Here is a 14,198-nt window from a genome sequence, read left to right on the forward strand (position 1 = left end):
AGATTATCTTGGCAGCCCTCAACCACCAAGTAAAAAGATTATCTTGGCAGCCCTCAACCACCAAGAAAAGCAATTATCTTGGCAGCCTCTAGTGCCAAGTAAAGGGGTTATCTTGGCAGCCCTCTACCGCCAAGATAAATAGTTGATTCCTTGGCAACCCTTTTCTTGGCTGCCAACCGCCAAGAAAACGTATACCACCAACAACAAAAATTATATCCATCGGTTTTAAATTATGCACACATACAGTTAATTAACCATGTGTTTTTCCAACTCATCTTAGCACATACATCAAAAGCACCATCTTATTTTCATAAGAAATAAAATGGCTTATCTCCAAGATAAGCAAATTCATTTACCCTACAATATAATCCTCTCGAGTAAACCCACACATCTAAATACACATGTCACTATCAGTTACCAAAATTATCTGGACTCAAAATTAGCCTCCTCTCACTATAGACCATAGCGAACTTCCTTGTCCAGGTCATCAAAACGATTCCTGCAAAAAGGTAGCTTCATCGCTCAGTTCAACTCAACCTAAACACATCACTTCCAAAGACATCGAAGTGGCCACATAAGACACCTACTAGACTTGCATATTCTTTAGACAATATGGCTAAGATACTAGATGAGTACAACCAATATTCAACTGATTAAGCTTTACTTTTCAAATTACCCAAAGTTTCCACCTGTAGTTCCAATTGTTCATCATTTGTGAAACTTTTACCTATTTTTTTCCTAGATGTTGCTTGCTGGGGTGTGTTGTCCTCCCTCCCACCTTGTCGACATGAAGCAAAGAAAACGTAGAGATTAATTAAAGGTTGAACATATGTAAATAAAGAAGGGGGACATGGGTCTCACTTGTTATTATCAGGATTCATGCAGGAGTTAACCTAGAACTTATTTCTTCTACTTATTAGGCTCCTATGCATGCTAAATCATTTACTCTGCACTATGAATTGACCCATTGCTGATGCTAAGTAATTGTTCTTTCATTAGAAATAAACTAGTTGCAAGCATACTTGGAGCCATACTATCAGTGAACATTACCGTGTATAGTTCAGTTCAGTTAACATTTCTATGACACATGCATATAGTTCAGTTTCAGTTAGCATTTGTAAGGCACACATCACAGAATCATGTAGTTCAGTTTCATTTTCTGTATTAGAGATGCACTCATGATTCAAGTATTCACTGGTAGCATACAACCTAAAGTTAACAAGCTAATTTCAGATTAAATACACTATGCACTAATGCTAAATTGTTTATGCCATTAATATCAATGAAGTTACACAACGAGCAAGGGAACTTTGAACGGCAATAACAAACAGGAGCGCATATTGCACATGTACATAGTGCACATTTCTTTCATCAGAGGAAAAATAGAGGATTACTGTCAAAAAAAGAAAAATAGAGGATTTGGGGAAGAAAAATAGCCGCACCTCTACCGCCGTCGATGCCTCCTCTTTGAGGAACGGATCTAGCCCCAGAGGCTTCGTGGCAGTGGCGACAGCGATGGGCGAGGAGGAACAGAGGCGCCAGAGGCCCGCGGCCGCGGTCGCGGCGCCGGTGGTATCCGAGGCATCGGGGAGCGAATAGAGGCGGAAGGCGATGACCTCGAACGGGTGGAGGTGGGGGCGGCGAGCGTCGGCTTGGTGCGCGGCCGGCGAGCGGCGGCCGGGTTGCGCGCGCGGTGGAGGAGGCAGGGGCAGCGAGCTCCGGCCGGATGCGCGGCCGGCAAACGGCGGCCTACTTGCGCGCCCGGAGGAGGAGGCAGGGGCGGCAAGCGCCGGCCTGGCTGCGAGACAGAGAAGCAACTGGTGGATGGGGAGCTGAGCACAAAAGGATAAAGGCAGTGCGTGCGGGATGAATTTGGATTTCACGAGCGGGAGTTTTGGCCGCCAAAATTTTTGACATTTGGCCGCATAGTTTTCACAGGCTGCTGCTGCGGTGCTACTAGCTTTTTTTATCCACTACTTTAACCCAATGTAGCAAGTCTAGGCCCACCGTCAGCTTCTCGAACCACCAGATTGCACTTGTTGAAAAATGTAAGAAGTTAGATAAATATTATTGTTAGAACCAATAGAGTAGGTTACTTGAAATTATGGGAATTATAAATTATAAATCTAATAGAGTAAGTTTCACAGTCTGTTTAACCCTTTTCATTTTCATTTTTCATTTCATGGCACCATTGTAAAGTACCACATAAAAATAATGATCTCATATGCACCAATATATTTTTTATACGTAGTATACTACATAAGTTGTTGAGTAGGAGTTTCATAAATTTTGAAATTGATTCACTACTTTTATAGTTAAATGAATTTTTGTGTGCTTATTGAAAGTAATTCAAAATTAAACTATGTGTAAGATATGAAAATTTTGTGTGCTTATTGAAATTTTTTTATAAAAACACAAAAATAGTTATATTATATATTTCAATATCATTTCATATATAGTACGGTATATATAAGTATCTCAAATAATACCTAAAAGTTTCACAGAAATTATGTGCGAGGGATAATTCAAACTTCTACTTGTAACCTTGTTAAAAAATAATTATAATAATACCTTAAACTTCTGTGAAAGTTTTGTAAATTGTCATAGAATCATTATATGAATGTCTAAACTTTACATAAAAGTTTCATAGTTTTTTATGAAAATTGAAGTGTAGATTTTTCATAAAATAGATAGATCTCTCATATAGTTCTTTTAACTAAAGTTTGTGCCACATGAGTTAGTGAACATAACAATAAATATGCTGTGTTAGTGAACTTAACAAGACATCAAGACTATATGTAATATATGTTTAAGTTAAAATAACCGTGTCAAATATGTAAGTCAATATAAATACTAAACAAGTGGAAAAGTATATAACAAACATATATCATATAGGTTAATAAGCAAAAATAAGTAGCAACAAATACTTTCTTGGCCAAAAGCCGCCAAGGAAATTACATATTACTTGGCGGCTTAGTCTAACGGCCAAGGAAATTCAAGGTTTACTTGGCGGCGTAGCCGAACGGCCAAGGAAATTACAACTTCACTTGGCGGTTTAGCTGAACTGCCAAGAAAATTACATGTTTTTTTGGCGGTTTTCTCAAACCGCCAATTAATATACATTCCTTGGCTGTTTATTAGTACAGCCAAGGAAAAATCATATTTCTTGGCGATTCCTATTCAGCCGCCAAGGTAAACCCAGTTTGGTGTAGTTCCTTTAATTTCCAAGTAAATTGGGGGGCCAAAGAAAAAGTTCATGTGTATAGCCCCACTCCATGCTCAATTGGGCAGTTGGGGATGAAGATTCTTTTCAAGCCTCCGGGGCATGTAATCATGCATATGCATTGTCAACAAGTTAGGAACAGGTTGTCATAGCCACACATACACACAGCACCAGTAGGGTCCCTTATGGAAAAAGGTACCATCATAATACTCCCCGGCCCTTTGCTTTAATTTGCTTGCTGTTTGGACGTATGGCAGAGCTATGTTTCCATATTTGTCTGCACTTGTACACATCCATATGTTCATCCATTTACTGTGATCAAGCCAGGTTTTACACAGCTTTGCTGAGATTATAGGAGTACTGAGGCTTGTGAGGCGACTAAACAATGTTGGTGAAGTCAGTAGCATTGCTTTATTTGCATCTCTCTTCCTTTTTTTTTTACGAAAATAAGGCAATAGTGGTACTACAAAAGATTATCTGCAACTAACCGCATCTTTAAGGAGGTGAACCACACAAGCTCTCTTTCCTTAAACAACCATTCAGCTATCATGCGAAGAGATTATAGGCACATATGGTGCAATCATGATCAGCACTCTTATTTTCCGTCCCATGTACGGATGTTGATTGTGGATTTGACTAGTGTTCACTTTGCTCTCATGATTCTAGTCGCCGCTCATGTTCCATCTCACGCGTGCTGCATATGCATGCATGCTAAAGTTGAGAAATAGAAGAAAGATAGTAAAAGGGTGATTCGGTGATTCCTGTGGGAAGTCAATTTAATATTGAGAAAAATTCTTCTTTCCCGCTGAAAGATGGCAGGATCTTTAAATTTGGTTGCTTTTACTACTCGTATTTATTTTCCTTTGGTGCTACTCATTTCAAATGTTTGCACTTTATGATAGAAACCAATCATACATGCCCATGTGCATGGACGACGTCTCAGTGACATGGATCCAGGCTATACTCCAATCTCACGGGAGTACTTGAGAAAACAGTTGAATACCCCACTCCACACTCTGAATCTTTTTCTCCTTAGCTTCCGGCAATTTACTCTCCTATATTACCGGCACCCTTGATCTACCAGTACAGGCTACAGCAGGTACCTCCTCCATTGCAATTCTTTACTGTATCTTTTTTTTTTACTATGATTTTCTAGAAGATCATCTCTCGTATGCTTGCACATGAAGACACTCTCTCCTTAGTGGCTCCTTCTTGAGACACTGTATTCTTTTGAAAATTTGAACTGATTGTACATCAAATAAGTTAGGAGAAGACCTTCCGGTGCTAGCACACATCACAGGAAGTTGACCCAAAAGGTTCTGTCTCCTATCGGTCTTTTTCCATCACCGTGTCGACTGGCATGCATCTTTTTCCGGTATGGTCACTCTCTCGATCGACTTGTCAAAGCATCTAGAAACAGTTGAACTAAAATGAAGGTTCGTTTAGTATACACGTGTGTTTGTTAAACCCAGTAGTACCTCGAGATGATGCAACTGTTTGCACGACAATTTGTGATTTATTGTGAATCTTAGTAGCAAATTTGTGTACGTTTCTTTCATATATCATCTTGTATGACTGAAACCGCGTCGCGATCCTAGCCGGAGAAGCCATCCACGTCAGTGACGGGAAAAATTGGCCGTTTGATTGTGCATGGATGGCTCAGAGTACTGAAGAGGGTATGGAGTTTTTCATAAAATCCCTTGTCTTCTGAAATCAACCTGCACTCTAGAACCCTCTCTAGAAATTTTGCAAAACTACCCTTCAAAGTTTGATGATCAAACTGGAGTCCACTTTCCTTTAAAATTTTACAAAACACACATCATTTTTCTACAAAATCATTCTGCTGTCCGCTTTTTTTTGGTAATCTTATGGAAGTCCTCATTTTCTTATGGAATCACGTAAACGGATATGTTTCGAAAAAGAAGCTTCTTCTCTTATAATAATTACCCATACCGAATACATGGAACCAACCTTTCTTCTCTTATAATAACATCCCAAACCGAATAGACACGGAAAGCCACTTTTGCACGGCAACGCTGCGCACTGTTCTAGTAAACCACTTAATACTGACGTCACCATTTTCCATTGTATCAATCCCGGTAATAATTTTTTTGGGGAAAAGGTTCAATAGTCTTGTCCTACATAAACAACCAATGAAAGTTAATCTACGCAGCTCAAGTTCACCAAGATATTTGGATTGTCAAACAAATTTTGGGGATTCTTATGAGATGTGTTACTCGGATAAAGGATTACTACAATCTTTACAAACTAGTGAAAGTTATTCTATAATCAGCCCACGTGTTGACATCCAAAAGACACAAGACCGGTTGGAAAATGCATAGATTGGCTTGGATCAAGAGGAAGATGGAATCATATTACATAATAGAGATCGCCAATAATGGATATCCCTCGTCGAAACAATCAAAATGGATATTTGGATCACCTAAATCTGACTTTGGATTTTTCTAGCAATCAGAAGGTGCCATGCATTGACACTGATTTGGTATGTAATATTTTTTCGTTGATTCTGAGGGCCAAGTTGTAGATTCGAGTTCACCATTACATAGCTCTGATAATCAAAATGGACATGTGGATTGTCGAAATCAGACTTCAGACGTGGGAGGTATGGCTGACAGAAGGAGACATGTATTGCTACCACCAATTTATTCGGTCATTTGGTTATTCTTTTTAGGAAAAAAAGTCATATTTGCCTCCCTGAACTATGGGTTGAGTTTACGTTTCCACCTTGAACATGAAAACTAGGTATTTTGCCACCTCGATCTCGCGATACTGGATATATGATCTCCTTGGTTGGTTTTTCTTAGTGGTTTTTCTCTTTTTCTTTTATATTTATTTTGGATGAAAAATCATAGTAAATCGAAAAATCATAAAATGGAAATTTAAATTTTGTTGAACTCTATATGGGTAGATCTATTAAGTGAACATATGATATGATATAATTTAGTAAAAATTAAATTTTTACTTTTAGATATATACTTTTTTATAATTAATTCATATACATTTTCCATGGTTTAATTATGGTGTAATTTTTATGGTGAGCTACTAATTACATTCTTGAGCTGCAATAAAAATTTCATGGTCATTGTATCATTTATTCTTGAGAAACTAAAGAGTCTGATATAGTTTGAAATTAAACTCCTAAAGCTATAACTCGGGCATATATGATCCAATGAGTATGAAAGTTTTGCTACAGCTCAATCATTTAATGACTAGGCCACCATAAAGATTTCACAATAAGTGGATAGAAAATTTAGATATAAATTAATTAAATTAAAGTGTATATATAAAAGTAAAAAAATTAATAAATTATATCATATAATATGTTCACTACATATCTCCACTCATGTGGAGTACAACAAAATTAAATTTTCCATTTTATGATTTTTTTGTGATTTACTGTGATTTTTCAAAGTTTCATCCAAAATAAACACAAAACAAAAGAAGAAAAACCAATAAGAGAAACCACCTACGGAGGTCATATGTCCTGTATTGCGAGTTTGAGGAGGCAAAATACCCGGTTTTTGAGTTTAGGGTGGAAATGTAAACTCAACCCATAGTCTAGGGAGGTAAATAGGACTTTTTCTTTCTTTTTATTAGTTCTGAGGGTCAAATTATATATTGGAGTTCGATTAATTGGATAGCTCTCGCCAATGATAGAAATGAAAGTATGGATCGTCCAAATCGAACTCTAGAGACATGGTAGGCGATAGAAGGGGTGTGTAGTGTTAACACCGGTTGATTTATGATTTAAGTCGGTGAGTCCGATGATGAATGGGTGATTCTAAAGAATTTTCATAGGGTTTCCTTAATACCTTTGCAAATTGACCAAGTGTTTCTTTCACAGATAAGTTAGTGATTCTGGAGCATATTGTGAGCCGCCTATGCCTATAGGGGCCATATGAGTCGGTGATTGACCGAATTTGTACGTTTTAATGTACTTGTTTTTGGAGGAACTCACACCCCCCTGTCCCGCGTTCGCTCTCGTGGACGACTCGGGGGGCACCCGCATCGCCTCCCACCGCCCCACCCAGGGCCGCCGCCGATGCCGGCAACCGTCCGAGCGGTGGCGGCGGCCCATGGCCGGGCCGAAGTTGGCTCCGCCCGCGCCGCCCACGCCTCTCCTCTCTCCCTCCACCTCCTTCTTCCTCCCGCCCTACAACCTCGTTGTGCCTCACCGCCACCGGCTGTCGGGGCCGGATCCAGCCTCCTCCTCGCCGGATTCGGGCCGCCCATGGCCGGATCTGCCGTCGGTGTGGATGATGCGCCGTCGTCGGCTCCTATGCAGATGCGCCGCCACTGCCGGTTCGGGTGGCGGCTGCACGGCTGTGTGCCGCCCTTGAGCCCTTGCCCATTCAGCCTCCGGTGGCAGGGGCCTTGGCCACGCCGCCGCCACCTCGGGTGGCCGGGGGCTCCTTGCCATGGCGCCGCCGCCTCGGGTGGCCGGGGGCTCCTTGCCATGGCGCCGCCGCCTCGGGTGGCCGGGAGCTCCTAGCTGCATAGCCGCGCCGTGGTCCCGCTCGCCCAAGACTGACCTCCTCCCTCGACGCTGCCTCGTGTGGCCGGCAGCTCCTCACTCGCGCCGCCCTCGTCGGGGCTGATTGCCGGCCGCCGGCCTCCAGCTTGGGATGGTGGCCTTCTGCTGTCATCGGCTCTGAGTTGGGAATGGAGTGAAGGCGAAAGCATTGATCTGCTTGCGGGCCGGTGATGGCGACACCTGAGGGCGTCGCTTACCTTGTTGAAGATGCCACTCTTTCCCCCCTATGCCCTCCACTTCGGTGCGTTTTCCAGGTGAAAACCTAGACCATGGTGGTCGGACGGCGACGGCGCCTTTTGCGTCCTCCCTCCCCGTAGGGGTCCGAGACATCCCACGTCCGTCCGGACCTCCCACGCGGTAGAACCAACATACTACCCGGGGGTGTCCGGGGCCGCCACGTGTCCCGCAGGCGCGGGCACAGGCTCAAGCGCGAGTCTTCCGCTGGAAGACTCGCCCACCCACCGCATTCAATGCGGGTGGTTGAGGCGTGCTCTGCCGCCGCGGCACGCGCGGCAACCATTGTTAGGCCTCACTGTGGACCGTGTATTACCAAGGTACACAGTGCAGCCGCCTGTGCTGCACCCGCGCAGAGCTCCTCTGCCGCATTAATTGGATACGACGGCACGGCACTTTTCCATCATACCGGCTATGCCGCAAGCTACGCGGCCCGTTCAGCTATGTGGCAGGCGACGCCGCTAGCTACGCCTGGCGCCGCTCCGACAAGACAGCGCCTGGACATGCAGAACGGGGGATTACTGGAGCAGACAAGGAAATCCAGGAGTATGATCTCCTTCGCCTGCAACGCCATAATGTATGAACAGTATGTTACTGTTACTGCATCGGTTGGGCCCACCTGTCGGGGACCCAACGGCCATGTACGCGCCTCCCTTGAGATATAAAAGGGTAGCGCTCGCTGTACACCACAAGCTCTCAGGGGCATACACTCAGACACGCTGGACTCAGCGCGAACTCTTCAGTCTTGAGCAATACAGCACATAGTGGATGTAGGGTATTACGCTCCGGCGGCCTGAACCACTCTAAACCTGCTGTGTTCATCGCGTTCTTGAGCAAGATCGAACTAGTCGCTAGCTAACCCCCGAGTACTCTCCCTCTGGGCTTAGGCGGGTGCTTTCCGCCACCCGGCTGTGGTTTGCCACACCACGACACCCTCCACTTCGGTGCGTTTTCCAGGTGAAAACCTAGACCATGGTGGTCGGACGGCGACGGCGCCTTTTTCGTCCTCCCTCCCTGGAGGCGTTGTCTTGGAAGCTCATGCCGGTGGTGGTCGCTTGCTATTCTCGGCGTGGATCCACTTATGTGCCTGTCTTCACTTAGTTTCCTCTACATTGCCCAGATTGCGTTGGTCATCGGTTGGCGGATGTTTTACCGCCTTTCTCTTCGTTGGCAGAAATTTTGCCGCTGTGCTGCTTTGGCGGATGCTTTGCCGCCGCCGTCGTTGGTTGGAGTTCACTTCGGGCGGATGCTTTGCTGTCGCTGTTGGTCGGTCGGGTGGATGCTTTGCCACCTTGTTTGTATTGTAGACCTTCGCACCTTTGGTGGTGTAGTTTCTTTTAGCGGGTTTAGTTGTGTGGTTTTGGCTAGGTTTGATAGTCCGGGTATGTATCCTCCTCTGTTGTTCTTGCTGTTCTTGGTTGTGTTTATGGTCGTCCGCCACTTGATTGGTGGTACACTGTGTCCGCCTTAATAGCTTCTGCCTATTAATGTTTGTAATGGTCATTTTGCTTTCCTCTTAATATACTTGTTTTGGGAGATGTATTCAGTTTTGGGACGTGCTTAGACCGTTTAAAGTATCTATTTATCCAGTCCGTACGCGGGATTGAAGGATTATTTGCTGTCAAAGTATGCAGACGGGGTGAACCGGTCATCGAGCTCCGCCTTCCTTCCCCACATCAACCACCATACCCGGCCATGACTTTTCTACCACGTCCCGACATCTTCCCGTCGTCTCAAGTGGCTTTAATGTTCTAGAACTACAATGTTTTTCTTCGCCTTACTAATTCAAATTTGTCTGACTATGGCCATGCAGAATCCTCTGTTTGCACCGCCGTGCCGGGAGCCTGTCTACAACATCCATTTCATTTAAGCACATGCTTCTAATTTACAGAGGAGGTTAGCTACTCCCTCCGTTCTAAATTATAAAACATCCCAAAAATTTTAAAGAGTCAAATCAATCTCAAGTTTGACCAAAATTATAAAGAGAAATATAAAGATTTATGATATTAAATTGATGTACTATGAAAATATAACTAATAAAGAATCTAATGGTACTTAGTTTATATAATAAATATCATTATTCTATTATATAAATTTGGTCAAACATAAATTTTTTTGACTCTCTAAGATTGTTGGAATGCCTTATAATTTGGAACGGAGGGAGTAGATCATAAAAAACGCGTACCAATACCAAACTAATGAAAACAGATAAAATTAATGTTGAAACAACATTTTCATAAAAAATGGTGGCATCTCAAACCTCTGCAAGTGGGCAGAAACCTGTTTTCAATTCAAAGTTTTCAATTATCCAGGTACACAACATCAGTAAACGAGCTTTATTACAAGGATTGTAAAGTACTAATTGGGTACTTTTAAATATTTTTCCCATGAATTTTTTATGGCCATTGATCAATGAAAGATATTTACAAAAATTAAATTAAATTAGTATTGAGGCACACTTTTTGGTACTTGATCCCACATTTTTGTACCACCAGGTACCTTACCCTATGTACTTCCAGGTACTTCCTACCTTGACCACCATACGATTCTATTGGATGGACGATTTTTATTTTTTTCAATCATTGTAAAAATTCTCTAAAAAAATAGTTATACTATAGAAGGAAGCAAAGTCTATTATTAATCCTCCATCCATCTTGACGAATAACTACATGTCAACCATCTCCAATCTGAAGCATAGCGATCAAATATCTTCCCTTCTGCAGCCACACCCAAAACCAATAGCAGCACCCTATTTGATTGTGGTTTAGCTTTATTTCCCCAAACGCTAACGTTTTACAATAAAAAATGACCGTCATGCCTCATTGATTCTCACCGAGTCTTTTAGACTTGGCTGGAGAATCGAGTTGAGTTTCCATGTACTAATTATATGTAAAAATTGTCTAATTGTGTATTATTCTTCCGATGCTTCTATATCAACGTCATCAAGAGACCGACCACTGGTGTACCTTGACTACGCAGAAAGCAAAGCGTTCCAGGGGTTCTATTCAACGACAGGCTCGATCAGCCAAGAGCTACAAAAGGCACCGCCAGCCATCACGGCATCTCTCTCCCCCACTCTTTCAAAAGCATCCATCTCTCTCTCTCTCTCTCTCTCTCTCTCTCCAATTCACAATACCACGCCCTTCACACGACGCTAAAGGGCACACACTCAAGCTCACATACACTCCCCTCCCTCCATCTGTGTCCAGAGAGAGCGAGAGAGAGATGGGGCCCTCTCTCTCGCCGTCGTCCGCCGCCGCCAACGCGTGCTCCCCCGACGACGACTACTACGAGGACGACGACTTCGAGTTCACGCCTCTCCTCCCCAGGCCCCGGCGCCGGCGCAGCGCGCGTCCAAGAACAGCCGTCCAGGCCGCGGCGGCCGCGCCCGCCCCGCCGCAGCCTCCCCAGCAGCGCGCGCGGCGCGGGGCGCCAGCAAGTGCCGCGGCCGTGGCGGCGGCGCCGGCGAGCAGGAAGATGAGGTGGCACGACATGGCGTTCGGGTCCGTGCGCGTGCCGGCGGCCATGGACATGGGCGAGATCAGGAGGCGCCTGCACGCGCGGCAGCACAGCGCCGGGAACGAGCCCTCCGCCGCCGCCGCCGCCGCGGGGTGGGCGCCCTGGAGGCTGATCCGGTCGCTGAGCTGCAAGGGCGTCGAGGCCGTGGCGGCCGCCGCGGCGCCGGTGAGGCTGGTGTAGGTGCGTGCAGATGGCGGATGCCGCTTGTTGGTGATCGAGGCTGGCGCCGCCCGTGAAGGTCCAAACGGCAGCGCCGGCCGGTGAGTCGGTGGTGAGCGCGCACGGTGGCGGCGTCACGGGAGTGGCGCCAAGGTTGGTGGTAGTTGAGGGCCACAAGAACGAAGCGGTGCCTATTAATGTTCAGTTTCGACTTGTTCTCTTCTTCTGCTGCTGCTGTCTTTTTTTTTCTGTTTTTTTACTTTCTTTCTGTTTGGTGTCTAATGTTAGGAATTAGGATTAGTTGGCTAAATATGTATAGCTGTTGTGTTACTTGTATATGTCCTGTAATATGTAGGGTCTTGGGGATCATGCTCAAGGTGCCTGATGTCAAGATATTTATGAATAAAATATAATCTAATATCTGCGCCATGTTGAGTAATCAAAATATATATCCAGTGTTTAAATACTCCTTCATCATAATTTCCAAAACAACTTTGCAGTTTGACTAAAATTCAGTCAAACTTTTGAAATTTTAACTGCTAATAGATTTTAAAATATTTAGTTTGAAGATGTAAAAAAATATTTTTGTATATTTGTATTGAAAAACGCTTTCATACATATACGCTACCTAGTGACGGGATGAAGTATATGATGTATATTTTGGATAAATACTCGGTCAAACTTTTGCAACTTTGGCTATCAATGATTCGATATAATGATTGCATTTGTAAATTTATCTTCATAAGTACTTTATCTGAATAGATTTATGGATACATACATATAATGGAAAATGGAGGTCAAAGTCATCCCTAAAAACAGTGAAAATTCAAAAGTATCAAATACATATATACATTTGATGTGGGAATATATATAATTCGAGCTAATAACTGTAAGCAAACGCACTCTAGATCTTTTACACACAAACACAATTACACAGATAGAGGAGTATGCGTGTGTTAAAGCGTGCAGTTCTTTGACACCTTCATAGGAAAAAAAAGTGACCACAATTTTTGAACGAATATTCTAATTAAAAAAACGAAATGCAACATCAATTATTGCTCTTGGCCTCCACGCGAGATATCCAAATTAAATCATCTTATTAATTAAACATAGCATGGCTAAAACATGCTGCTGACGTAAGCAGACCTTATTATCGCAGATGATTTGTGTTTGCATATGCAGGCGTGGCTCGCGTGTGTCTCGAGGAAAAGACGCAGCCACGCGCCTACTGTTACTTTAGCTGAGGAAAGGCCGAAAGGGCCTCGATCTCTTAGTTTCCAGAGTGAGCCCCAGCAGCCTCTATAGTTGAAGGCTGCTGAAGCATAGCTGACCGTTTGATCCATATGATTTGGCAACGTGTTGCCGGCTTTAAAGTGCCTCTCATCCCATTCCAATTGATGCCTTGGTGAGAGGATAATCAATCTAATAATTCTAGGCAACAGCACTTAACTTGGATCACTACTTCAAGCTGCCATTATAATGGAAGTTCTGTAAAAAGGGTAAGTGATAAGAGAAATAAAGGAAAAAAGAAAAGGTTAATGGGTGGAAAGAAGAAAGACGGTAAAGAAAGGGGAATCAATCATTCCTCAGCCAAAGGCAAAGCTACGGTGAAAGTGAAACCTAGAGTGTTTTATACCTCACAGCTGACACATCATCACCTTCACAACCTTTGGGCTTTGGGTAAATGGTACTGTATCCTACTTAGGGGTGGTAATGGGCCATGGCCATATTAGTCTCTTCATAGCCCAACATGACCATAAATTTTTTTTAGTTTGTATAGGATTAGAGCCCAACTCTTTTAAGGCCTAGCCCTTAGGTTCTCTAAGCAAAATTTGAATGCTCTTTACCACCATTCCTATACTCGAGTCTATCCTCCGTAGCAAACAAAGGAACCTTGAAGCTCCCCTTCTTCCTTATTCTTTTTATTCTCCTGTTCCGGAGAATTCCAACTTCAGGATTCTCGCGAGTTTACCGGAGAGTTTGTATCGAAATGGCGCAAATACTCTATGTTCATAGACGTGGTTACATAGGGTTTGTATCGAAATTCTCGCAACTTCAGAATTCTCTAAGTTATATTGGGTTGTGATGATACAAAGTTAGACGTGGTTATATCCAAATTGTTATCTATGTTCATATAATCTAGTTATGTCCTATGATATTTTTAACACCAAGATTGGAAATACATTATTTTTAATATAACCCATACCTATTAATTTGCAAAAAAAAGCGAATATCACCTTCAGAAAATTTCAGATCGGAGCACGACGATTCAGAAATGGCAACATGCCATCTGCTCAGGGAATAATTCTCCGTTCGTGTACCGCGTATGGGCAATGCCCAATGCAGGTCGTTACAAAAAATCGATCCGGCAGTTAGCACGTCCACATAAGAACAAGATGAGCGAGTACTCTTTCTGGTCCAAACCGGCCGGTACAAAATGAGGCACCAAATTAAGTTGGCCTCTGCAGTCTCGTCTCTCCCTTTGATATATATTCCCTCTGTCTGGAC

General features: G+C 43.4%; 1 long non-coding RNA gene across 1 annotated transcript; it reads right to left on the reverse strand.

The window, feature by feature from the left end:
- Nucleotides 1-210: 210 nt before the first annotated feature.
- LOC120711895 lies at nt 211-1,838 on the reverse strand. The gene is made up of 3 exons (XR_005690521.1): nt 1,443-1,838; nt 728-778; nt 211-499 (listed from the first exon to the last, which is right to left on the reverse strand). It is a non-coding gene; the product is annotated as an uncharacterized LOC120711895 (long non-coding RNA).
- Nucleotides 1,839-14,198: the final 12,360 nt, after the last annotated feature.

The sequence above is a fragment of the Panicum virgatum genome, chromosome 6K, assembly GCF_016808335.1.
Source record: "Panicum virgatum strain AP13 chromosome 6K, P.virgatum_v5, whole genome shotgun sequence".
Taxonomy (NCBI): Eukaryota; Viridiplantae; Streptophyta; class Magnoliopsida; order Poales; family Poaceae; genus Panicum; species Panicum virgatum.